Source organism: Pongo abelii, chromosome 18, assembly GCF_028885655.2.
Source record: "Pongo abelii isolate AG06213 chromosome 18, NHGRI_mPonAbe1-v2.0_pri, whole genome shotgun sequence".
NCBI lineage: Eukaryota > Metazoa > Chordata > Mammalia > Primates > Hominidae > Pongo > Pongo abelii.
Genome location: NC_072003.2, coordinates 81,246,473 through 81,272,040, shown reverse-complemented (window position 1 = coordinate 81,272,040; position 25,568 = coordinate 81,246,473). Strand labels below are relative to the sequence as shown.

Below are 25,568 nucleotides of genomic sequence, written 5' to 3'. Positions count from 1 at the left end.
CCTTTCTTCTGAAAAACAACAACAACAAAAATCTTTTCATGGGATGCACCCATTCCATGTGCTTTAGATAGAGCTGATTCACCCCCACCACCTTCAACCATAAGCTAAAGGGGACAGCAGGGGCCAGGGAATGACCCAAGTGCCCTGGCTCAGTGACTGGTTCGGGGACAGACACATGGCCCAGCTGCACCATCAGCATCCTCCTGGGACTTATTTGGCCAGGACTACTGGTAAAACCTCCCCTCCACGGCTGCTCCCAGGCTGGTAAAACATGAGCCTGGGAGTGGCAGGGACAACCTTGTCTACCACGGAAGAAAGTGTTATCTAACCCTGGTGTACCTTTGAACTCCAGCACTCCTGGAGATGAGAGTGAGAAAGGAGATCTCAGCTTTGCAGCAAGAAGAGGTGGCTCTGGCCTGGAATTAAGGAAGAGGACAGAACGAAGTCCACAGAGGTGAGCAAAGGCATCTTAGAGTCATAATGAAACACAGGAAAGGTTCGTGGCCATTCACAGGCAACAATGGGAGCTAGAGGAGAAGAGCAGAGAATTAAGTTAGAGGAGAGGGGATGGGATGCACTCAAAGCTTTCTGAGTTCTTACCGTGGGTCTAGCTCAATTAGAAACAGCTCAGTGGGCAAAAACCATGTGAAAACAAGCCGGGCACTTGTGGCCCATGCCTGTAATCCCAGCACTTTGGGAGGCCAAGGCGGGCAGATCACTTGAGGTCAGGAATTCGAGACCAGCCTGGCCAACAAGGTAAAACCCCATCTCTACTAAGAATACAAAAATTAGCTGGGCTTGGTGGCACATGCCAGTTGTACCAGCTACTTGGGAGGATGAGGCAGAAGAATCGCTTGAACTCGGGAGGCGGAGGTTGCAGGGAGCCGAGACCACGCCACTGCACTCACTCCAGCCTGGGTGACAGAGTGAGACTTCGTCTCAACAACAACAACAACAACAATGTTGTTAGCCATGTGAAAAGACTAAAAAAACAGCATGTCATCTACATCCTGTGCATGTATGGTGGTAGACATACCCACCTATACATGTGACAAGATTTCGTAGAACTACAAATCAAAACAAATGCAAAATAACAAGAAAACTGAGTGTATGTAAAAAATGGTGAAAACCAATTAAGATCTGCAGTTTCATTAATAGCACTGCACCAGCGACCATGTCCAGGTTTTGATAACTATGGTTATGAAAGATGTTATCACTGGAGCAGCTAAATGAATGGTTCACAGAAACTGTACTATTTTTGCCATGTCCACATGAGTCTAAAATTATTTCAAAATAAAAAGTAACTAAAATCACTTCTCAATTATGGGTGGCCCTATTATTAGGGGGGTGGTAGCTCTAAACCTTGTGGGGTAGAGTATTAGGGATGAAGGTGAGAGAGAGTAGAGATAGGACTCATTCCCCGTCACAACCCACTGAGGACTTCTACTACAAGCTGGCTGGGGGGACCCATAACCAGTGGGGACCCCATCCAGACCTTGCGCTATACATCTTGTTCAAAGGGCCATTCCCACTGATTGCAGACCTCGAGGAAACAAAAATAAGTGGCTCCCATCTTAAATCTTACTCAAGGGAGTTAACCCTATTGCCCGCATGTGCAGGAGATCTGAAGAATGACCAGTCCTCCACCTTAGCTGCATTATAATACTAAACATCATGCCCACGGGTGGGGATTTAACACGCTAATGAGATATGCAACACAGGAAGAAGCTGTCTATCCTGTTATACTGTGCAGGTGCCAGAAGTTCCCCGCCTCTACATGCTTAAATATCACTCCCTGCCTACTTCAGCCCCTTTAAAATTCCTCTCCTGACTGTCTTTGGGGAGCCAGGAAGAGAATTCTCTTTCTCTTGTGCTGCTTCTCTTATGCCTGGGCATAAGCTCCAATAAAGCCTTGTCTGGGAAAACTCTTTTGACCTCTTGTCAATTTCTATCACACTGAGAGCCCAAGAACGCACAGTCAGTAAAAGATGGACATGTCGCCACTCTTCACCCAAACCAGAAATCTGAGTCTTCCTTATCTCTTCTCTTTAACTTCACTCCTCAAAAACAAACAAACAAAAAGATCCTTCCTGTGCACTGAAATTTATTTTTTTTGGTTTCATTTATTTGGGGGAAGCTTGAGTACTTTTATAGACTTCATGATGTTGCACCCCAAAATACTTAATTTATCTCAAAAAAATGAGCACATTTTCTTATAGAACCATAAAACCTTACATCTAACAAAACTGATGATAATTACTTAACATAACCTAACATCTCGTCTGTATTTAAATTTCCCCAGTTTTCTCCAAATGTTTTTACAGTAGACTTGAAGACAAATAAAATGCATACATCTTATCTGGTTATGTCATTACATCTTCAATCCTAAGGAGTCTCCTTGTTTACTTTTGTTTTCTCTTGTGCCTTTGACTTTTTAAAGACACTGGGCACTGGAATTCATTTTTAGAGGAAATCAACTTGGCTGATGTAACTGCTTTAGCAATTATCTAAAAACTTGAAAGGTATTAAGGTTTGTTTTCCAAAGTTAGTTATTCACCCACCCAGTTGACTGCCAGTGAAAGTCTAGTGACTTTAAGCAAACATTCTTTTCTCTTTCTGTCTAGTCTAACAATTCTCTTTCCCCGTAAAATGTCTTCAAGAGGGATTTTTTTTTTTTTTTTTTTGAGACAGAGTTTCACTCTTGTTGCCCAGGCTGGAGTGCGGTGGCACAATCTCGGCTCACTGCAACCTCCGCCTCCTGGGTTCAAGTGATTCTCCTGCCTCAGCCTCCCGAGTAGCTGGGATTACAGGCACCCGCCACCAGACCTGGATAATTTGTGTGTGTGTGTGTGTGTGTGTGTGTGTGTGTGTGTGTATTTCTAGTAGAGACAGGGTTTCACCATATAGGTCAGGCTTGTCTCGAACTCCTGACCTCAGGTGATCCACCTGCCTCGGCCTTCCAAAGTACAGAGATTACATGCGTGAGCCACCACGCCCAGCCAAGAGGGGATCTTTGAACTGGCCTATGGTGAGCATCTGTCCTTACAGCAAAATTATACATAACTAAAGAAAAACTTTTTTAGACAATGTAACATTGTCTTCCAGCAATAGCCACATTTTAACAATTCTACTTCTGAAATTGCTCTGGAATCTGTCAACGTCTATCCATTTCCATGGCCAACAGCACAATCCAAGCCACCATTATCTCTTGTCTATGGAGGCACCTTCCTGACTTGTCTCCTTATAGCAGTACTTTATGCCCACAGTCATCTTATGAAATACAAACAGGCTCATGATACTCCTTGGGATCAAGCCTTCCCATGGCGTCACATTGCTGTTAGGACTAAGAACCACAGCCCTGTGATGACCCCTGCAACCCTGTGTGGCCTAAGCATCTGCCTCCCAGCCCTTGCACCACCCACACAGACCCCTGTGAGCATCTCTCATAGGTCACACTCATTCCTACTATAGGATATTGGTGGTGCTGTTGGCACCACTGAAAATGTTCTTAGTCTGGTTAGCACCAAGCTCTCCCTTCCAGTCTCAGCTCAATCGGATCAAAGTCAGAAAACCTCCCAATGCCTGCTATGATCTATACCAAGCACCTCTCTTCCACAGCACTCAACAGAGGCAAATATTTATTAGATGGAATCTGTGGATCCACAGCCCTCCTTTCCTAGACTGTAAGCTCCATACATGCAAGGATTGTGCACCCTTCCTCACCACTACGCTCCACCCCATCAGAATGGCTGGCACACAGCAGGGCCCAATAAGTAGTTCTTGGAAAGAGAAAAGGGACAGAGAGAGATGGAGACATCAAGAGGGATCAAACTACTGGTGATTGGGCGGAGCAGGGGACAGAGAGGAAGAAGGACAGAGGAGGAGACGAGGGAGACCAAGGGAGACAGAGAGGGATAGAGAGGCCAGGTACAGAAAAGGACAGGCTACCCAGAAAAGGAGGGAGAGAAATGCAAACATGCATGTACAAAGGCAGAGACAGAACATGGTAAGAAAGAAAGAATGAAATGCTAACAGCCATTCTAACGATACAAGCAGCCCTGCACATCCGCACACCCCCTTCCACTTCAGCCCAAACAAACACCCTTTGAAGCCAGCCCTGCCCCAGGAAAGAGCTGCAGGCATCTGCCTTCATCAACCATGACTTTATCATCCTGAACACCCATCTCTTGCTTCTTCCCAAGACAAGTATTGGGTTATTCATCATACTTCTGAAATGATTATCCTTTCTCCATTGAGTGGCCTTTGCCCCTTTGTCAAAGGGGCAAATATTTGTGTGGGTCTATTTCTGGGCTCTCGATCCTGTTCTACTAATCTGTCTATTCTTCTGCCAACATCACCTGTACTGATTACTGGAACGTTAGAGTAAGTCTTGCAGTCCTCTGATTTCGTTCTACAATACTGTGTTTGCTACTCCATGTCTTCCACCTTTCCATATAAACTTTGGAATCATTTTGTCACTACCCACAGAATAACTTGCTGGGATTTTGTAATGTTGTGACTTTTAATAAGATATACAGTCATCCCTCAATGACTGTTGGGGATTGGTTTCAGGATCTTCCACAGATACCAAAATCCAAATAGATGCTCAAGCCTCTGATAAAAAATGGCAGAGTATTTGCATATAGCCTATGTACAACCCTCCATATACCTTAAATCCCTAGATTACTTTTAATACCTAATACAAGGTAAATGTTATGTAAATAATTATATTGTATTGCTTAGGGAATAATGACAACAAAAAAGTTTGTCCATGTTCAGTAAGATGCAATGTTTTCAAATATTTTCAATCGACCATAGCTTAAGTCCACAGATGCAGAATCCACAAATACAGAGGACTGACTGTATATATTTGGTCTCCAACCCCATTTTCTGGCACACAACTCCTAACACCCTTGGAATCTCCAGTGATAAGTATCTTTCTGTGTGGCTGGGGGCTCTTAGATACCTCAGGATGAAGGTTGGCTGCCAGGGGAACCAACCATGTGATTAGAGGGTTGGAACTTTCAGCCCTACCCCCAACCTCCAGGAAGGAGAGAGGTGATATAGGTTGAGTTGGTCACCAATGGCGAATGATTTAATCAACCATGCCTTTGTAATGAGGCTCTCATAAAAACCCAAGATGACAGGGCTTAGAGAGCTTCTTGGTTGCTAAACACATGGAATTTTCTGGCGGGTGGCATGCCCAGAGAGAACATGGGAACCCTATGCCCCTTCCCATATACCTTGCCCTATGCATCTCTTCTATCAGGCTGATCATCTTTATCTTTTGTAATATCATTTTAATAAACTGGCATACATGTTTCCCTTAGTTCTGTCAGCCACTCTAGCAAATTAATCAAACCCAAGGAGTGGGTTATTGGAACCCCAATTTATAGCCAGTCAGTCAAAAGCATAGGCCACGACTTGGGCTTGTGACGGGCATCTGAAGTGGGAGAGAGTCTTGAGGGACTGAGCTCTCAACCCGTGGCATCTGTTTCTAGCTCCAGGTAGATAGTATCAGAATTGAATTGAACTAGGGGACACCAAACTGGTGTCCAATGGAGAACTGTTTGCTTGATGTGTGGGGTGAAAACCATACACATCTGGTGTCAAAAGTGTTGAGTACAGAGGAAAGAGGGAAGAGAAAGAGAAAAAAAACACACCTTGGTTTTTCCTTTCTCTAAAGTGAAGTGTTTTGTGCTGTATTGAATGTGAATGGAAAAAAAAAAAAAAAACTTTTCTTGTATCTCTATTAGATTTTGGTTGGGATTGTGTTGAATCTATAGATGAAGCCAGGAAGAACTGACATCTGAAAATATTGAGTCTTCCTATCCATGAACATGGACTATCTACTCATGATCTTTTTAAGCATTAGCCATAAGCCAGATGTTCTGCTGGATGTACTTGATCCTGGCCCTCAAGGGTCTTACAGATACAGTAGCCTCATCCTTGAGGATAAAAATAAATGCTATATAGCAAAACTCTTACAGAGCACCTACTCTGTGTTAGGCAGAGTGCTAATGTTTCGCATGTTATCATAGGTTGGTTCCCTGGAAGTTGAGCCTGAGTCAGGGATTCTTGCTCAAGTGTTTACTGGGGGAGTGCAGGAGTGGGATGGGGAGGAGAATAAAGCTAAACAAGGCTGTGGTTCCACTTAGGGATGGGCTTCACCCTGATTGTATAGGCAGTGGCGGGGGGATGTCTGGAGCATGAATCACACCGGAGAAGTAGGTCCTCCTGAAGGAAGGGAGGCCAGTCCTTCTTGTCCTCCCTGCCAGTCAGTCATTGGCTTGGCTTACAGCCACTACAACCTCCTAGGTGATGCAGCTTTCTTCTAGTGAGAGCAGTGCCCCGAAGAAGGGGCACCTGTGAGCCACAACACCCACCACTCCTAGCATCTGGGAAATGGAGCACAAGCCTGGTAATGGGAGCTGAGTGGGGCACAACAGCATCCTCTATATTAACTCATCGTTCCTCACAAGAACACTATGAGGCAGGTACCATGACTGCCCCTATTTTACAAATGAGGAAACTGAGATGTGGAGAAGTGAAGTACCTTGGCCAGGGTCACCAGCCACAAGTGGAAGAGGCAGCATTTGAACTTTGACTCATAGCGAAGCAAGTGATTCTAAGAAGCCACATAAGAATATGCAGCTCTCTCCATGGTTTTCTATCTGGTATTCAGCAAAGTCTGAGAGGGTCGGTGGGCATTTTTGTTGACATCTCCACCCCTTGATCTTACATCAGGCAGGGGTGTCCTGGTGAATGATGATCCCACTACCCACAGGGGTGCAGAGCTGCACGGAGAGTGGTCAGGCCCCCTGCACTCAACCCAGTGCATTCAAGCCACCTTTCTGACCCGAGGCTGGGAACAAGATTCTAGTGCAAGGGCTGCAAATTCATGTTCCCAGGAGCTATCCAAGTCATGAGGAGCAGTGTCGCTACTGATGAGGTGGACAGACTCTGGAACCTGGAGTCCCAGCTCCCCAACTTATAGCAAATAGCTTTGGACAGTAACTTCAATTCTCTGTGCCTCTGCTTCTTCATGTTAACAACAGGAGTGATAGTGATACTTACCACAAAGTGCTCTTGTGGGGATTAAATGAGTGTGTGACTGTACATGTGTGTTTGTCAATTAAAATAGTACCTGGCAAAACAAAAATGTAAGGGAAAAAAAAACAAAGATGTAGAAACTTCTCTGTACTTGTTAGCAACTGAATCAAGCTGGACACATGTAAGGTATAAGAAATAACACGGGACAGGGAACAATGGCTCATGCCTATAATCCCAGCACTTTGGGAGGTTGAAGAAGGAGGATCATTTGAAAGCAGAGAGTTCAAGACCAACCTGGGCAACAAAGCAATACCCCATCTCTAAAAAAATAATACAAAAAATAAACGCAGTTAGCCAAGTGCGCTGGTGCACACTGGTAGTCTCAGCTACTCAAGAAGTTGAGGCAGGAGAATTGCTTGAGCTCAGGAGTTTGAGGCTGCAATGAGCTGTAATCACAACTCTGCACACCAGCCTGGCAAGAGAGCAAGACCCTGTCTCAGAAAAAAAAAAAGAAAAAAGAACATGGTGTCTCAATTTATTTGCTGTGAACATTAAGGAGGCAGATCCTTATGTACCGACATGACAAAAACTCCTCAATGACCTATGTAAATAGGAGACTAGATGTATGCATCCGTGTGTGTACACACATACATGCCCATGTGTACATGTACATATTATATACAGGTGTCTGTCACTATGCAAATTCTCACCATCTGAATGTCTACTATAACTTATTAACTCTTTTTTTTATGCAAAATGCACAATCCAGATCATAGACCTGCTGTATGAGGTTCACGAGCACTTAGGTGCCAATGAAAACAGTGAAGCTGTGGGCCAGGCACACTGGCTCATGCCTGTAATCCCAGCAATTTGGGAGGCCTAGGCGAGCAGATCACTTGAAGTCAGGAGTTTGAGACAAGCCTGGCCACCATAGCAAAACCCTGTCTCTACTAAAAATACAAAAATTAGCTGGGCATGGGGGCATGTGCCTGTAATCCCAGCTACTAGGGAGTCTGAGGCAGCAGGATCACTTGAACCCGCTGTGGGGGTGCAGAGGTTGCAGTGAGCCAAGATCACACCACTGCACTCCAGCCTGGACAACAAGAGTGAAACTCCATCCAAAAGAAGAAAGAAAAGAAAGGAAAAGAAAAACGAAAAGGTGCCCAGGCACAGTGGCTTACGCCTGTAATCTCAGCACTTTGGGAGGCTGAGGCGGGCAGATCACGAGGTTAGGAGATCGAGACCATCCTGGCTAACATGTGAAATCCCGTCTCTACTAAAAATACAAAAAAAAAAAAAATTAGCTGGGTGTGGTGGCGGGCACCTGTAGTCCCAGCTACTCGGGAGGCTGAGGCAAGAGAATGGCGTGAACCTGGGAGGCAGAGCTTGCAGTGAACCGAGGTCACACCACTGCACTCCAGCCTGGGCCACAGAGCAAGACGCCTTCTCAAAAAAAAAAAAAAAAAAGAAAAGAAAACAAAAGAAAAGTAAAACAAAAAGGAAAAGAGAAAAGGAAAAAGGAAAAGGAAACAGAAACGGAAACAGAAAAGGAAAGGAAAGGCATGTCTGTCTGCAAAGGAAGAGAAGCAGTTAGATGCACAACAAATGGCACATCAAACCTGGCATCCTGCCCATTCTATTGAGTTTTTCTTTCATCCTAGCATTTGCTTCTGACAAGCAAACTACCAACCAGGGTCCAATTTAAATGAATGTTTAGTATTTTTAACAGATCATTTCATTGTTTTTTCCATTACAGTACAAGGTAGTTGGAGGATAGAAGAATATCATAATTCAGAACCATTACTGTATAGTATCCTACGTACTTTTTGCAATCATGCTTAGTAATGAGTTCATCGAAGCACCCAAAAATTGGGTATTTGTTGCTGCAGATGCTTTGTATTCATGCAAAAATTTTGGTGGGCTGATTTTAGGTACTTAAGGTTGTTAAGTGATACTAAGGAAATTGGCTGGGGTGTTTCAATCAGTTGGTAATGCATCAGCACTTGTCTCTGTGTAATATGATGTAGTATACTGCAATCCAAAAATGTTCCTCTCCAGTGTGTTTTCAGGAATGTACTGGATTCAGCTAAGAAGGAATGTGCCTATTTGTAGGTGTGCACGTGTGTGTGTAAAGGTGTGAGAAAGAGTACCAAAAGATTTCCACCAACTTGCTGACAACAGGCACTACTAGTGAGAAGGACATGGGCAAATGATGGTCAAGGCGGGCTTTATCTGCATGGGTTCAAATTTTTGCCAAGGGCTCATAGTGACTAAAACAACACTTTATTCTCAAAGTAGGCTGTGGTCAGCAGACCTCAGGCCATGCACTCTTGCATGGTGGGGCTCAGTGGCCGAGTTTCCTGCTCGAAGAAAGTGAGATAACCCAGCCACAGAAATGAGGCTTCATCTTTGCACAACCCCACCCCCTTCCCAGCATCACCTCGAGTCTTCCCAGGTCCACCCCACCCCCACCGCCCATCCCTCCACTCCCACCCCCTGCAAACCATCCCCCACACACCGAGTCTCCTAGAGTCAGCCTCAAAGGCTGGCACCCCATTCCAGCCACCCTCCCTCAGCCCTCCCTGCCTACCCATCACCTTCTGGCACATCCTTGGGGATTTTTGGCCCCTCCATACATCTCATAGCTTCCTCTCACTTCCCGCTTTACACCACCGACCCCTTTGCTGGCCGAGCCATGACCCTGTTCTTCAAGTTCCCATTTCCTTCCTCCTCCCACTACTGATTCTCTGTCTCTCTCAGGCTCCCTGCACCCCCGGAACGTCCTCCCATCCCTGACACCAGGAACATGGCTTTTTCCCCAATTCCCATACATGACCTCAAGGGGCACCACACCTGACAATGAGCTTAACAAAAATTTCTCTCTGGAAGCTCAAGACATATTCAAGCGAGCAAACAGACAGACAGAAGGCTTGGGCACCTTCCCACACATACCGCACCCTCTTTTCCGACTTTCAGTCATTCAGTCAACCAGGCAGTCACAGAACCCCACGCTGAGCGCTAGGGATGCCACACTGCAGAGACAGACACAGTCCTGCACTCAGACGGCTCCGAGTCTGGGAGGGAGGACAGGCCCTGTCCAGGCCGGCATATGATATGTGAATATCCACATCTCCACCCACATCAGGAGTGCAACAGAGTCCACACTGGGGCTCCTCCCCAGCAAGGGGAAGAAAGGCTTCTCTGAGCACATGCATCCTGGCTGAGTTCTGCAGACTGGAGCTCACCTGGGAAGAAGAAGAGAAAGCCTCCCTTTGTAGGGAGTTCTGGAGTACAAAGACCTTGGTTCAAATCCTGGCTTATGCTCCCCAGGGGTGCACAGGAACCAGGCACGTTGCATCCCTTCTCTTTGCTGTTTCCTCCTCTGTACAAGCAGTGATGCCTATCATTGAGTTGTCATGCAAACCAAATGAAATAACATGAAATAAAAACTACATGGCCCCAGGCGGGCTCCACCGAGGTGAGTTTAGCTACTAGGCTGAATGGTTTTCTGTACCACCTTGCAACACCAGCTTCCCAGCTGCTGGTGGTTTCACTTTAAGTAAAAAGCCCCAGCGTTGCTTATTGACCTCAGCCAAGGACCCTGCTTTAAGAAAAACCAAAGGTGTTAGGTTACTTCACACATGTAGCAGCATCTGACATGGCAGCTGGGGGAATAGGTGAGATGCACAGCAGAAGAACATGTAATGACAAAAGGGGCTTCCGAGGCACACATGGTAGAGCAGAAAGAGCCCAGCTCTAGAATGATCTACCAGGCATGAGTTAAATCCAGCTCTTTCTCTCCTGGCTGTATGAAGAAGCCTCTATTCTGGCTTACTGTCTATTTTCTCATCTATAAAATGGAAAAAGAACATACACCCCATAGAGATATATCTGAAAAAACTTTGCAAAAGGTAAAGTTTACAGCCGGGCGCAGTGGTTCATGCCTGTAATCCCAGCACCTTGGGAGGCCGAGGTGGGCAGATCACTTGAGGTCAGGAGTTTGAAACCAGCCTGGCCAACGTGGTGAAACGCTGTCTCTACTAAAAATACAAAAATTAGCTGGGCGTGGTAGTGAGTGCCTGGGTGCCTGTAATCCCAGCTACTCAGGAGGCTGAGAAGAATGGCTTGAGCCCAGGAGACGGAGGTTGAAGTGAGCCAAGATCGTGCCACTGCACTCCAGCCTAGGCAACTCAGTGAGACTCTATCTCAATAAATAAATAAATAAATAAATAAATAAAGTTTACTTTTTGGCCTGCAGATAGGGGGTGGGCCTGCCCTTATCTTCTTTGTTAAAAAGATAATAAACAACAGAGTTGTTGCAGCTGCACTGATAGCAGAGGGGAGAACCAGTGTCCTGCTTCCATGTGAAGAGATTCTTCCCAGATCATTATGCTCAAATAATTAGGTCTGTGATTCTAATGCTTCATATTCATGCAGAACTATTCAATAGATAAGAGTTTTAAGTGATGCTGGGGAAACTGGTGCTTCTGTCCCCTCTGGTTCTCCCCCTCCCAGAATCGAATCAGCGGCATCAGATTCTCATAGGAGCACAAACCTTATTGTGAACTACACATGTGAGGGACCCAGGTTGCACACTCCTTATGAGAATCTAATGCCTGATGATCTGTCACTGTCTCCCATCACTCCCAGATAGAACTGTCTAGTTGCAGGAAAACAAGCTCAGCGCTCCCACTGATTCTAATTATGGTGAGTTGTATAATTATTTCATTACATATTACAATGTAATCATAAATGAAGTACACAATAAATGTAATGCCCTTGAATCATCCTCACACTATCCCCCCAGGCCAACCTGGCCCATGGAAGTTATCTTCCACAAAACCGGTCCCTGGTGCCAAAAAAGTCAGGGACTGCTGCTCTGAGACACCTATGGGCATCCACCCAGGCCATGACAGGGTGGGCAGGTCTGGGGCCAGGTGTCAGGGCTCAATTCTAAGCGTGCTCTCCAGGCAGCCATCTCATCGCCCTTCGTTGACTGCCGATGTTTCATTTCTCAATCATTTCCAAACTCAGGAGACAATGAGAAAATAAGGAGCTTTATGTGCTCACCACTAACACCCCCAACATGGGCCATCAAATAATTCTTTATGTTTTTTTGGGGACAAGGTCTCGCTCTGTCACCCAGGCTGGAGTGCAGTGGCACAATCACAGCTCACTGCATCCTTGAACTCCTAGGCTCAAGGGACCCTCCTGCCTCAGCCTCCCAAAGCCAGGTGACTGGGACTACAGGCATGCACCATCACACCTGGCTAAGTTTTCTCTTTTTAGTAGAGACAAGGTCTCACTATGTTGCCTAGGCTGGTCTCAAATCCCTGGCCTCAAGTCATCCTCCCATTTTGGTTTCCCAAAGTGTTGGGATTACAGGCATGAGTCACCATGCCCAACCTAAATGTTCATCATTTTAGTGCCATTTAAACTTGGTGTTTTCACCCTCCTGCTGGAAATTAAATTTAAACGGTGCCCACCCTTTGTTATGTCTTAACTGTAGTATATTTTAAAATATATTGAAAAAATACATACCTAGCACCTCTAAACTGTGAAACTGCATTTCTTTTCTATATAAAATTAAGTTTAAAAATAGTGAATCAATATTAAAATAAGTATTAGATATAAAATAGTACTCATGGTATGCAAATATAACAAAAATTATTAAGGCAATAAAGAAAGGGCTCATTACTTTATATACAGCCTATTAATATTTTAATAGGTTAATTCTGCTTTTCTTTAAACCAGTACTGCATATCAAAATTACACAGAAAACTCTCATTATACGAAGACTATATAGAGATTTTTTTTTCCTCACACATGGATTGACCAGTTTTGGGGGGTGGTTTGGAGCCATATGACATTATTTCTCAAATTGCAAACATTTGTTGATCAACCTTTTAAGGTTTGTTGTATCTGCCTACTGCTGATACTATTTATGTGATAGTTTTCTTTAAATCAACTCACTGTTTTCACCTGAATTGATGTATGTTGAGTGATTTTATGTTTTTGGCAAAAAGAAAATCAGTAACACTCACCATATACAGTAGGAACTGCAAAATAATAAAATCAGTGGAAACATGACAATATTATTAAATTCTACCTAGAAATAGTTGTCTGCTGGAAGCAAAACCCCCGGCTTGGTTCTGTGACTCATAAAGGGAAATAAGAAGCCTTTAAGAGAGGCACAAAGCCAATTAGCCATGCAAGAATCACTGATGGAGACAGGAGTCAGAGTGGTGTCACCTAAAGAGAGGACTGGGTCACCAGGACACGAGGAATGGCCACAGAGGTGGACCCATGCTTAAAGCCTTGAGCCTTACATGCACCATGTGTGCCTTTTACCACATCTATGTTATTTACATATATATATTATATATATATTTCATTTTACTTTAAGTTCTGGGATACATGTGTGGAACATGCAGGTTTGTTACATAGGTATACATTTGCTGCACCTATCAACCCGTCATCTAGGTTTTAAACCCTGCATGCATTAGGTATTTGTCCTAATGCTCTCCCTCCCCTTGCCCCCACCCCCTGACAGGCCCTGGTGTGTGATGTTCCCCTCCCTCTGTCCATGTGTTCTCATTGTTCAACTCCCACTTATGAGTGAGAACATGTGGTGTTTGGTTTTCTGTTCCTGTGTTAGTTTGCTGAGGATGATGGTTTCCAGCTTCATCCATGTCCCTGCAAGGGACATGAACTCATTCTTTTTTATGTCTGCAAGTTATATTTTAATAAAGACATTTCATATCTTTCAGGCTGGCAACAGCGGCTCATGCCTGTAATCCCAGCACTTTGGGAGGCCAAGGCAGGCAGATCACATGAGGCCGGGAGTTCAAGACCTGCCTGGGAAACATGGTGAAACCCCATCTCTACTAAAAATATAAACATTAGCCAGCCATGGTGGCGGGTGCCTGCAGTTCCAGCTGCTTGAGAAGCTGGGAGGTTGAGGCAGAAGAATCACTTGAACCCAGGAGGCGGAGGTTGCAGTGAGCCAAGATCAAGCCAGTGTACTCTAGCCTGGGTGACAGAGCCAGACTCCACCTCAAAAAAAAAAAAAAAAAAAAATTGTGTCTTTCAAAGAGAGACATGTTAAAATTTTGGAAATGGAGTTGGTGTAAGAAATCATTACATTGCTTCAGTCTCTTGACTATGATGGTAGATATAGGATGCTATGCATGTAACAAAATTGTACATAACTAAATACATACAAGTACAAGGAAAATGGGGGAAAGTCTGAATAAGACTGGTAGTGGGTTCTATCAATGTTGTCAATATTAATATCTTGGTTGTGATACTGCACTACAGTTTTGCAAGACATCACCATTGGAGATGACTGGGTAACGTCCACATGAGATCTCTCTGTATGAGAGATCTCTCACAGAGATCTCTCTGTATGAGAGATCTCTCACAGAGATCTCTCTGTATTATTTCTTACAACTTTATGTGAATCTTCAATTATCTCAACAAAAATTCCAATGGAAAAAAATGCACAGCATCAAGGAGAAAAAAAAAAAAAAAAAAAAGACATGTTGGTACCAAACAGATGTTCTTGTCATAATCAGGAAGATGGAAAGGGAACTGAGAAGGAAACCACGCTCCCAACCTTGGTTCAGGCTCCCTAGGCACCGCCTGTTGTTCATGCTTTGCCGTGACACCCACAACACGGGGGTCCCTGCAGAGAGCATCCCTTACTCCTCCCAGGGGATTCTACCAGCCATCTCAGGCTCCGCCTTCTGCCAGGACCCGTCCTATTTCCCACCCAGCTAGAAATAGATGTTCATGCAGCCTCCTGATAAGCTGGGCACTGAAACCCAGAGGAAGTGGCCTGCAGGGTGCCCACTCGTTTGGAAAAGGCAAAGGTCACACAGCTGTAGAAGCCAGCTGGGACCACAATTCCTAGGAATGTCAGCAAGGAGTTGAGGTAGTCTGAGCACTGGCAGAAGAGTAAATGCAGACTTCCCTTTCAACAACAGCCTTTCATTTGAGCACACACTTTTCTGACTTCCATCTGAAGCAGCACTGCATGTATATGTATCCTCGTTCTTTGAGTTTGCTGGTTTGTCTTTTTTTGTTTGCTTTTTACAGCAAGAGAAAGGTTCTGAGAATACAGACAACTACCTTAACTTGGACGGCCTGGAGTAAATTCTAGAGTTCTAACTGATGTTGAGTCTTCCCATGGAAAACGCTGGTCCTCAACTTCCTACTAAGGACCTTTCAGCTTCAGAGAAAACCAAAGTGGAGAAAAGGGAAGGGAAACCACATGTATAGAAACAGCGAGTACATGCCGGTGTGCACGGCAGGGGTCCTGACACCTGTGCACTCATGTAAGGCTGAGATGATTGTCTTCCTTCCACAGGTGGGGAGGCTGAAGCAGAGAGAGTCACTGACTCAGCCAAGGTCACAATGGTTGAGCCAGAACTTGAACCTGAATGGCCAGGCTCCAAAGTTTGCACTCGTTTTTGAGACACAGTGTTGCTCTGTTGCTGAGGATGGAGTGCAGTGGCGCAATCTCAGCTCACTGCACCTCAGCCTCCTGAGTTCAAGCGATTCTCCTGCCTCAGTCTCCCAAGTAGCTGGGACCAAAGGCGTGTGCCATCACGCCCGGCTAATTTTTGTATTTTTGTTGGAGATGGGGTTTCACCATGTTAGCCAGGCTGGTCTCAAACTCCTCACCTCAGGTGATCCACCCACCTCAGCCTCCCAAAGTGCTGGGACTACAGGCGTAAGTCACCTTGCCCGGCCCAAAGCTCGCACTCTTAACCACTACCAAGGAAAGGATGAAATGAGAAGCCAGGATCCAAAGTGCTCTCCCCTGCAGACAGCAAAAACCTCTTGGCTCCCTCAGTGGGAATACAAGTCCATGGCTGACACGTGGGCCAATACAGGGCACCAGGAGATCCACGATCCGGTCTCACTGCCACTACCTTACTGTGTGACCTTGGGAGAGTCATTTTAACCTCCCTGGGCCTCAGTTTCCCCATCTGAGAAATGCAGGGATTGGGTCAGCTGTGTCATTTGGACAGTCCCTAGGGTATGCAAACACTAGTTGACACCAATTCAAGATGAAAATGGCTCTGGTCTTGTCCTTGGTGGCCCTGGAAAGAAAGTATAAATGGGTAATGTTGGGGGTGAATTGCATCCCCCAAAAAGATATATAGAAGTCCAATCCCTGGTATGTGTGAATGTGGCCTTCTTTGGAAATAGGGTCTTTGCAGATGTAGCCAAGATGAGCTCATGCTGGATTAGGGTGGGTCCTAACCCAAGACTAGTGTCCTTATAAGAGGGAAATTTGGACAGAGACACACACAGAGGGAGAGATGGGAGTGCCACATCCACCAGCCAAGGGACACCCAGGGTCACCAGCAGCTACCAGAGGCCAGGAAGGATCCTCCCCTAGAGCCTCCAGTGGGAGCACGGCCCTACCAACACCTTGATTTCAGACTTCTAAGCTCCACACTGCAAGGCAGTACATTTCTGTTTTAAGTCCCTCAATTTGTGGCACTTGTGTTAGGGCAGCCACAGGACACTAATACAGGTAATAACACGGTTTCCTTATTATCGTCAATTATTATTATTATTATATTTGAGACCAAGTCTTGCTCTGTCGCCCAGGCTAGAGTGCAATGGCACAATCTCGGCTCACAGCAACCTCCGCCTCCCAGGTTTAAGCGATTCTCATACTTTAGCCTCCCAAGTAGCATCACCACACCCGGCTAATTTTTGTATTTTTAGTAGAGACAGGGTTTCGCCATGTTGGCCAGGCTGGTTTCAAACTCCTGACCTCAGGTGATCTGCCCGCTTCGGCCTCCCAAAGTGCTGGGATTACAGGCGTGAGCCACCACACGTGGCCATCTTCATTATTATTATAACAGCTACTTACTAAGTGTTCACTGTACGTAAGGTACTATATTAACTGCTTCACTTAAATTATCCAATTTCATGCCAGCCACCCTATGACAGAGGAGTCATTATTATACCCATTTTGCTGACATAAAATTCTAAGGCTCAAAGTAGACAAGGAGCTTGTCCAAGGTCACACAGTGAATCAATAACAGAGCTGACACCAAACCAAGTAAGTGGCACCTGAAAGGCCACTTCCTCCTCTTTGGGTAACTCCACCTCCTCCCACTGAGAAAAACAGTGTTCATGACACCAGGAGGTGGGCAACGGGCCTTTCCCCTGCCCACAGGGTCTGTTCTCCAGAGAGAAGATTACAGCAAGGACTTGGCACTTTCACAGTAGTACCCAGTTCTGCAATGGACCAAGGCTGCCTCCCCATCCGCCCAAGAGGAATCCAGAGTTAGCCATAAAAGACCAAAGGAACAAATAAAAACTCCTCAGCTCATGGCCAAGAAGCTCTGGGGACTGGCAGGAGGTTTTGTTAAAGGAGATTGTCCTCGACCTGGAAGCCCTTGTAAAGGGGAGCCATGTCTTGGTCCAATGGGTTCTCCTCCCCGCCCTGCTCAGATCTCACCCTGGCCCAGGTGGCTCCTACCAGAATCTTCCTCTCAGGAACATCCCTCAAGGAGCCCCAGCTCTGAAACCCCTAACAGCAGCAGCAGCAGCAGCAGCAGCAGCAGCTCTGCGGATCCAGGGTCTATCAACCACGTGACAAGTGCTCTCTGTCCATCATCTCAGCGGTCTCTCCCACAGCCCTAAGCAACCACCATTATCATCACCTCCATTTTGCAGAAGGGGAAACTGAGGCTCAGGCGGGCTGGGCAAGCTGGGGTCTGCGTCCTGCCAGTCTAGCTGCAGACCCAGAGTTCTCCGACACCACCCGTGCTGGCTCCTGGGCTGAGACTCTCACACAGACCGCCCTCACAATTCTGCCGGCAGCCAGCAGAACACCGAGCCCTGCCGAGGTCAGGTTCAGGGCAGAAACACCTACTGGGACAGAGAACAAAGCAGGTCCCCCTTACTGAACATTTAACAGGTGTCAGAGCTGACCTCAACATCTCTTTAATCCTCCCACCAATCTTGGGAAGAAAGCCCTATTTTCCAGAGACAGCCCAGGAAGATGAAGTCACCCATTCAAGGCCACCTGGCTGGGTTTTGATGCCAAAGACACCAGGGTAGTCTGTGGGGGTGGCCCGCAGTGGAAGGCCTGGAGACAAGGTAAGTCCAGTTACCTCCTGTCCCCATTCCCACGTTCCAGCAGCTGCTCCCTGAATGACCTCTCAGAAAACCTTGGGGTGAACCAGCTAGCTTCTGGCTAAAGATGAATCCTTCCTTTGAAGTCAGGTAAGCCTCTGCAGACAGAGAGATGCCAGAAGCATTCAGCACTCCCATCGCCAAAGGCAATCGTTAGGCAAGACACACAAAAGGCCGGGCGCCGTGGCTCATGCTTGTAACCCCAGCACTTTGGGAGGCCAAGGCAGGAGGATCGCTCAAGCCCAGGAGTTCCGAGACCAGCCTAGGCAACACCCTCACCTTGGCTGTAAGTCCCCATCTCTACAAAAAGAAAAACAAATATATACATATATATATATATATATATAAATTAGCCAGGAGTGGTGGTGCATGCCTGTGGTCCCAGCTACTCAGCAAGATGAGGTAGGAGCATTTCTTGATCCTAGGAGGTGGAAGGTACAGTGAGTTGTGATTACACCACTGCACTCCAGCCTGGGTGACAGAGTGAAATCCTGACTCAAAAAAAAAAAAAGATTTTTTTAAATTTTGAAATTAAAAAAAAAAAAAAAGGCAGGAGTATCTTTTTACCTTGTCAGTGATTAACAGGAGAAGCCAGGGACTTCCAGGTGCCTCCTCCTCAGCCACAGGGAATGGCCACCCAGACCAGAATGCTGGCTCAGGACCCTTGTACCGACCGGAGCCGCAGTCCAGGAAAAACGACCCTGGGGGTGTGGACAGATTGCAAAAGAAGGCCCCAGTCCTCCAGAAGCTTCTCCAGAGCCCGGTGACTCTATCGCACAACCAGGCTGTGGCCCCCACAGAAAGGTAAAGCCCTCCTTTAAAGGGTGATTTTCATTCTGGGGTTGCTGAACCCCAAAGGTGGTATCTTCATGCTGTGGGCTCTTCTCACAGACCAGAGTCAGGGAGGGAATGGGTTCTGCGAGGTGGGTGCCAGCAGGAAAGCACCCTCACCTTGGCTGTAAGTCCCCACACGACACCCCCTCTCTGAGAGGCTGCCTTCCACTTCTGGACTTCCCTTTCCAGGTCCTCATCACATCTCACAAGCATGACTCGTTTCCCTGAGTTACTGTCATGGCCCCAGCAGCAAGCTGGGCACACAGGAGGCCTTCAAGTACTGGCTGACCACTGGCTGCCCGGGCCTCGCACGCTGACACCTTCCTATCTGGGCACTTACCCTGCTCTCTTATGGCTAATGGGTCACCCACAGGGTCTCCCAATAGCTCCAAGGATGGCGGGCCTCTGCCTCATTCTCTAGCTTTGCAAGAATGGGGTCTGATCCTCACTCAGTCAACTGGCTATCAGACCACTCACAGAAGTCTAATTAAAATGGTAGATTCTGCCTGGGCGCAATGGCTCATGCCTGTAACCCCAGCATTAAGGGAGGGTGAGGCAGGAGAATGGCTTGAGCTCAGCAGTTTGAGACCAGCCTGGGCAACACGGCAAAATCCCATCTCCACAAAAAATACACACACACACACACACACACAAATTAGCTGGGCATGGTAGTGCACATCAGTAGTCCCAGCTACCTGGGAGGCTGAGGTGGGAAGATAGCTTGAACCCAGGAGACAGAGGTTGCAGTGAGCCGTGATCATGCCACTGCGCTCCCACCTGGGTGATAGAGTGAGACCGTGTCTCAAAAAAAGGCAGGGTGGGGACAGATTCTGCTCAAAAAGAAGAGCATGCATTAGGGAATATTCACTTATCCTCTTTTGCTTAGTCTGAGGATTATTCCTAAAATGTGGCTGCCATGTGGAGCGGAGCCCAGGAGAGAGGCTCTGATGGTGCCTGCCACCTCTGACCACTACCACTGTAACAATGATGGTGAATATCCCCCCAAGTATTCACCATGAGTCAGGCACTGAGCAAAGGCTTTATGTGCATTTCCTCATTTGAGCTTCACAGAATCGCCACAATATCACTATTCTCCCCATTTATCAAAGAAGAAGACTGAGGCCGGAGGACAACAAATCCTACTGCTGGTAACTGTGTCCGATTGCCCAGGCTCAATGGTGGGGCATGACTGGTTCCAGCAAGACAGCAGCCTGCAGAAGTCAGTCCCTTCCGCTAGGGCAAGAGGAGTCACCCCTGCCCCCGCTTTGCCTGTGCAAATGAGTCTTCATTTGTGGTTAGCAAGCCAGCCCTTCATTTCCCCACCAGGCTCAGAGTTTTGCAAACCAAAGTTGGGGGATGGCTAGCATGGCCTCCCGGCAGTTCCTGTTGCAGACAGCTAGAAGGTAAGAGCCTTCCTTCCCTTTCAGAGAAGGCAGGATTGGGGCAAGAGCGGGGAGCCTCCTGGGGTCCCCATTACCCTCTAGCCCAGGCACTTCTGGCCTAAGTTCCCCCTTACACAAGGATCTGAGACTCACTCAGGGAGTACAAATGCCTGTCGGACTCCACAGCTTGGGGCTGAAATCTACTTGCCTCCCTCTTTCCCAGCACCGGCCAGAGAGGTCCCAACTGGAGTATGGGGTTGGATGAGGTTCAAATACTAACCCCACCACGTCCCCAACTGTAAAACTGAGACAAATAGACAGGGCCAGTTTTGTGGCATTGACATGAGGATTTAAGGAGACCTAGTTGACGGCCAAGTGCTTAGTGAAGTGCCTGGCACACAGCCTGTGTTTAAATGTTTGCTGCTATTATCCACAGATTCTCACACTGATGGTCACGTCCGTTCATTCAGCCATTTGATCAAATAAGAGTAGGTGAAAGCCAATGTGCCAGGCACTGTTCTGGGAGCTGAGGATACAGCTATGAATAAAACAAACCAAATGCCTGGCCTCGAAGAACTACATTCTAATAGTGGGAGAGAGAGACAAGTCAATATTTATTACATTTGGCAATCATAAGTGCTACAAAAACTAAACCAAAGAAGAGCAAAGCATGGTGGGTGACCAGGAGGGAGGGGCTCTCATAGAAGGTGTTATCAGGGAGGCCTCCCCAGAGGTGGTGACATCTGGGCTGATGTCTGAGATAGAATATTTCAGGCAGAGCAAATAGTAAATGCAAAGGCCCCAAGATGGAAATGTGTATGGTATGTTCTAGGAAGAGCAAAGTTGTCACCAGCTGGGACACACTGCATATGCTCTATGAAACCTTCATGATCCCCAGTGCCTGTCCATCTCCCCTCTCCTGCCTGGACATCCTAGTCACACCGTCTCTGCACTTGCATATACCCTCAGTCATCCAGAAGCCTGATGCCCCCCTAACCCTTCCCATCCCCCTCCACTATCACACACTATGTCCGTCAGTCTCCTCCGGGGTCCTCTGGAGTCAGCTGCAGCCCTTGGCAGGTGATTTTGCCATTTCATTCATATATACATATATAAAATATATGTGTGTATATATATACACACACACACACAACACATATATGTATACACACACACATCCCACACATTTTTTTGTTGTTGTTCTTTAAGACAGAGTCTTACCAGGTATGGGGGCTTATGCCTGTAATCCCAGCACTTTGGGAGGCTGAGGCGGGTGGATCACTTGAGGTCAGGAGTTCCAAGACCAGCATGGCCAACATGGTGAAATCCTGTCTCTAATAAAAATACAAAAATGAGCCAGTGGTGGTGGCATGCGCCTATAATCCCAGCTACTTGGAAGGCTGAGGCACGAGAAACGCTTGAACCCAAGAAGTGGAGGTTGCAGTGAGCCAAAAGTAACACCACTGCCCTCCAGCCTGGGTGACAGAGCAAGACTCTGTCTCAAGAAAAAAGAAGAAGAAAAAGACAAGACACTGCTGGAGTGAGTGGCATGATCATAGCTCACTACAGCCTCAGCCTCCTGGGCTTCGGTGATCTTCCCACCTCAGACTCCTAAGTAGCTGGGACTACAGGCACGTGCCACCATGCCTGGCTGACTTTTATACTTTCTGTAGAGACAGGGTTTCTCATGTTACCCAGGCTATTCTCAAATCCCTGGGCTCAAGTGATCCCCCTGCCTCGGCCTCCCAAAGTGCTGAGATTATAGGCGTAAGCTACTGCACCCGGCCACCATTATATATTTCATCTCCCCCTCCCTGAAGGTAAGACAGCACTGCTCATTCATGGGTCCACAGCAGGAAAGCGCCTGGCACCTATGGGGATGCCACCAAGACGTAGAATAAGCCCCCTAGAGAGCGATTTGGCACTCACTACTGAGGCTGGAAATACACACGCCCCCCACTCAGAGGTTTCTTCCCCACCCACAGCTACTACAGCACCCTCTGCAACTTCAAAGGAGAAAGGGACTCAGCACAAATGCCCAGCAGGAGAGAGTGGACAAATTGGCTCTTCTCACCAATGGAATGCTCTACAGCAATTCAAAAGAAAGAAACACCTCTACATATCGATAGAAATAAACAAAAACTAAGTGCAACGTGATGAATCCTGGAACAGAAGGAGAACATATGAGGAGAAACTGTTAAAGTCCAAATGAATTCTGGAACTTTGATAGTGATGTGGTAATGTTAATTTCTCACTTTTGACAAAGGCATCATCGCAATATAAAACAGAGAAATGGGCTGGGTGTGGTGGCTCATACCTGTAATCCCAGCACTTTGGGAGGCCAAAGTGGGTGGATCACCTGAAGTCAGGAGTTTGAGGCCAGCCTGACCAACAGGGTGAAATCCCGTTTCTACCAAAAATACAAAAATTAGCCGGGCATGTTGGCGTGTGCATGTAATCCCAGCTACTCAGGAGGCTGAGGCAGGAGAATCGCTTGAACCCGGGAGGCAGAGGTTGCAGTGAGCCGAGATAGCGCCACTGCACTCCAGCCTGGGTGACAGAGCCAGACTTCTTCTCAAAAAAAAAAAAAAAAAAACTACTAACTACCCCATTAATGAATGAAAATCACAGATACAAAAAAGACAGGGCAGAGGGGGCAGTCCTTGTCATCATTAAAAGCCAGGTCCTGTGCTTTTCTGAATACTCCTGAGACTAGCAATGTTTGAGAGGATTGCCCACACAGGGAATTCATTCTGTGAACTGTAAAATCAGAATGCAGTTGGTAAGATACAGCCTCTTATCTCCTGACCTCATGATCCACCCGCCTCGACATTCAGAAAAGAAAAAGGAATGCAAGTTAAGGGGAAAGAAATTCACATTTATTGAAACCTTCTATGTACCTGACTTCACCAGGCACTCAGGAAAATGCCTCATTGTTCAATCATCACAGCAGCTTCGGAAGGCTGAGGCTGTGACGGCTGGCTTCTATATGAGGAAACTGAGTCTCAGACGACTTTTATAACTTGCTTAAGGTTGTAAAAGCAGGTTTTCTCAAGACCCTCTGCTGACCCCCAAGGACTCGCTGATCAAAACTGCAGCTCATAAAAGCAAAGGAAGAGGCACCACACCACAGCACAGAATAAAAATGACGCTTCTTGGCCAGGCGCGGTGGCTCACGCCTGTAATCCCAACACTTTGGGAGGCCGAGATGGGCTGATCACGAGGTCAGGAGATCGAGACCATCCTGGCTAACACAGTGAAACCCTGTCTCTACTAAAAATACAAAAAAATTAGCCGGGCATGGTGATGGGCGCCTGTAGTCCCAGCTATTCGGGAGGCTGAGGCAGGAGAACGGCGTGAACTTGGGAGGCAGAGCTTGCAGTAAGCCAAGATCGCACCACTGCATTCCAGCCTGGGAGACACAGCAAGACTCTGACTCAAAAAAAAAAATTACATTTCTCAACAGTCTGAAACAGACTTCACAAGTTGTCGGCCTGGGAACTGCATCAGGGTACAGCAGTGTTTTGTCAGGTCAAGATCATTTTGCTTATTTGTGTGTTTCAATGAGTCAACTTTTTTTTTTTTTTTTTTTTGAAACTGAGTTTTGCTCTTTTGCACAGGCTAGAGTGCAATGGCATGATCTCTGCTCACTGCAAGCTCCGCCTCCCAGGTTCAAGCGATTCTCCTTCCTCAGCCTCTCAAATAGCTGGGATTACAGGCATCCGCCACCACGCCTGGCTAATTTTGTATTTTTAGTAGAGACAGGGTTTCTCCGTGTTGGTCAGGTTGGGCTCGAACTCCCGACCTCAGGTGATCCACCCACCTTGGCCTCCCAAAGTGCTGGGATTACAGGCATGAGCCACCGCGCCTGGCCGAGTCAACGCTTTTTTTAAATGAGGAGATTTCACGGTAACAACCTATATTTCCAGCTGCAGATCTGTGGACCCTGAGCCTGCAGCATGAGGTAGGATCTGTCCACTTTATACCAGGCACGCATGCACCGGCTCCCCGTTAACCATGGTTCCCACCACCCCTAGATCTTTCCCAGTGTGCAGCCTGTGTTTATTGTCATTTGTCCCCTAGATGCAACCTGCTTCTCTTATTTAGGTCACCTGTCCAGCTTCCTGCAGGTATTTGTGTTTCTGATCCCTCATCTGAAACAGAAGAAGTAGGATTTTAAAGAAATAAGTGCAGGCCGGGTACAGTGACTCATGCCTGTAATCCCAGCACTTTGGGAGGCTGAGGTGGGCAGATCACCTGAGGTCAGGGGCTCAAGACCAGCCTGGGCAACATGGTGAAACCCTATCTCTATTAAAAATACAAAAATTAGCTGGGTGTGGTGGCACACCCCTGTAGTCCCAGCTACTCAGAAGGCTGAGGCACGAGAATCACTTGAACCCAGGAGGCAGAGGCTGCAATGAGCCAAGATGGCACCACTGCACTTCCAGCCTGGGCAATAGAGTGAGACTCTGTCTCAAAAAAAAAAGAAAAAGAAAAGAAAAGAAAAAGAAATAAATGCAACGTCTCATGCTTATATCTGAAAACTTAATTGCACCTGCACAGGAGGAATCAGAGCTTCAAAACAACAGCCACACGTGACTCATGCCTGTAATCCCAGCACTTTGGGAAGCCAAGACAGGTGAACTGCTTGAGCCTAGAAGTTCGAGATCAGCCTGGGCAACATGGCAAAACCCCAGCTCTACCAAAAAAAAAAAAAATACAAAAAATAGCCGCGCATGGGAGCATACACCTGTGGTCCCAGGTACTTGGGAGACTGAGAGGAGAAGATCACTTGATCCTGGGAAGTCGAGGCTGCAGTGAGCGATAGCGGCACCACTGCACTGCAGCCTCAGTGGCAGAGTGAGACCCTGTCCCAAAACAAAAACAAAAACCAGCAATCCTCTATAATGTATGAGATTAACCACGCACCTTACCACATATCCCATTGAGGGGGGGTCCCCTGAGTCTTATTTCAGCACAAGGTCAACAGGGAGATGCAGCCCTAGGCCACAGCACAATCATGGGGCTTAGGAATCTGCAGAACATGAGGAAATTCCCTAGGGGAACAGGGAGGCTGGAAATAGAAACAAGTCCAGGATCAAGTGTCCTGTCTTCAGTCATCTCATCGGA

At 46.8% G+C, this 25,568-nt stretch overlaps 1 protein-coding gene across 2 annotated transcripts in view; it reads right to left on the bottom strand.

Annotated features, from left to right (window-relative positions):
- The window catches only part of PLCG2 (phospholipase C gamma 2), a 177,361-nt gene that overhangs the window by 104,424 nt on the left and 47,369 nt on the right, over positions 1-25,568 (bottom strand). Inside the window, exon 1 of one of the 2 annotated variants that reach the window (XM_054534193.2) lies at positions 340-521. The exons of the other annotated variant lie outside the window; for it this stretch is intronic. The gene's annotated coding sequence lies outside the window, so the exon portion shown is untranslated. Of the gene's footprint in view, positions 1-339; positions 522-25,568 lie in introns of those variants that run through there. 2 annotated transcript variants of the gene reach the window in all.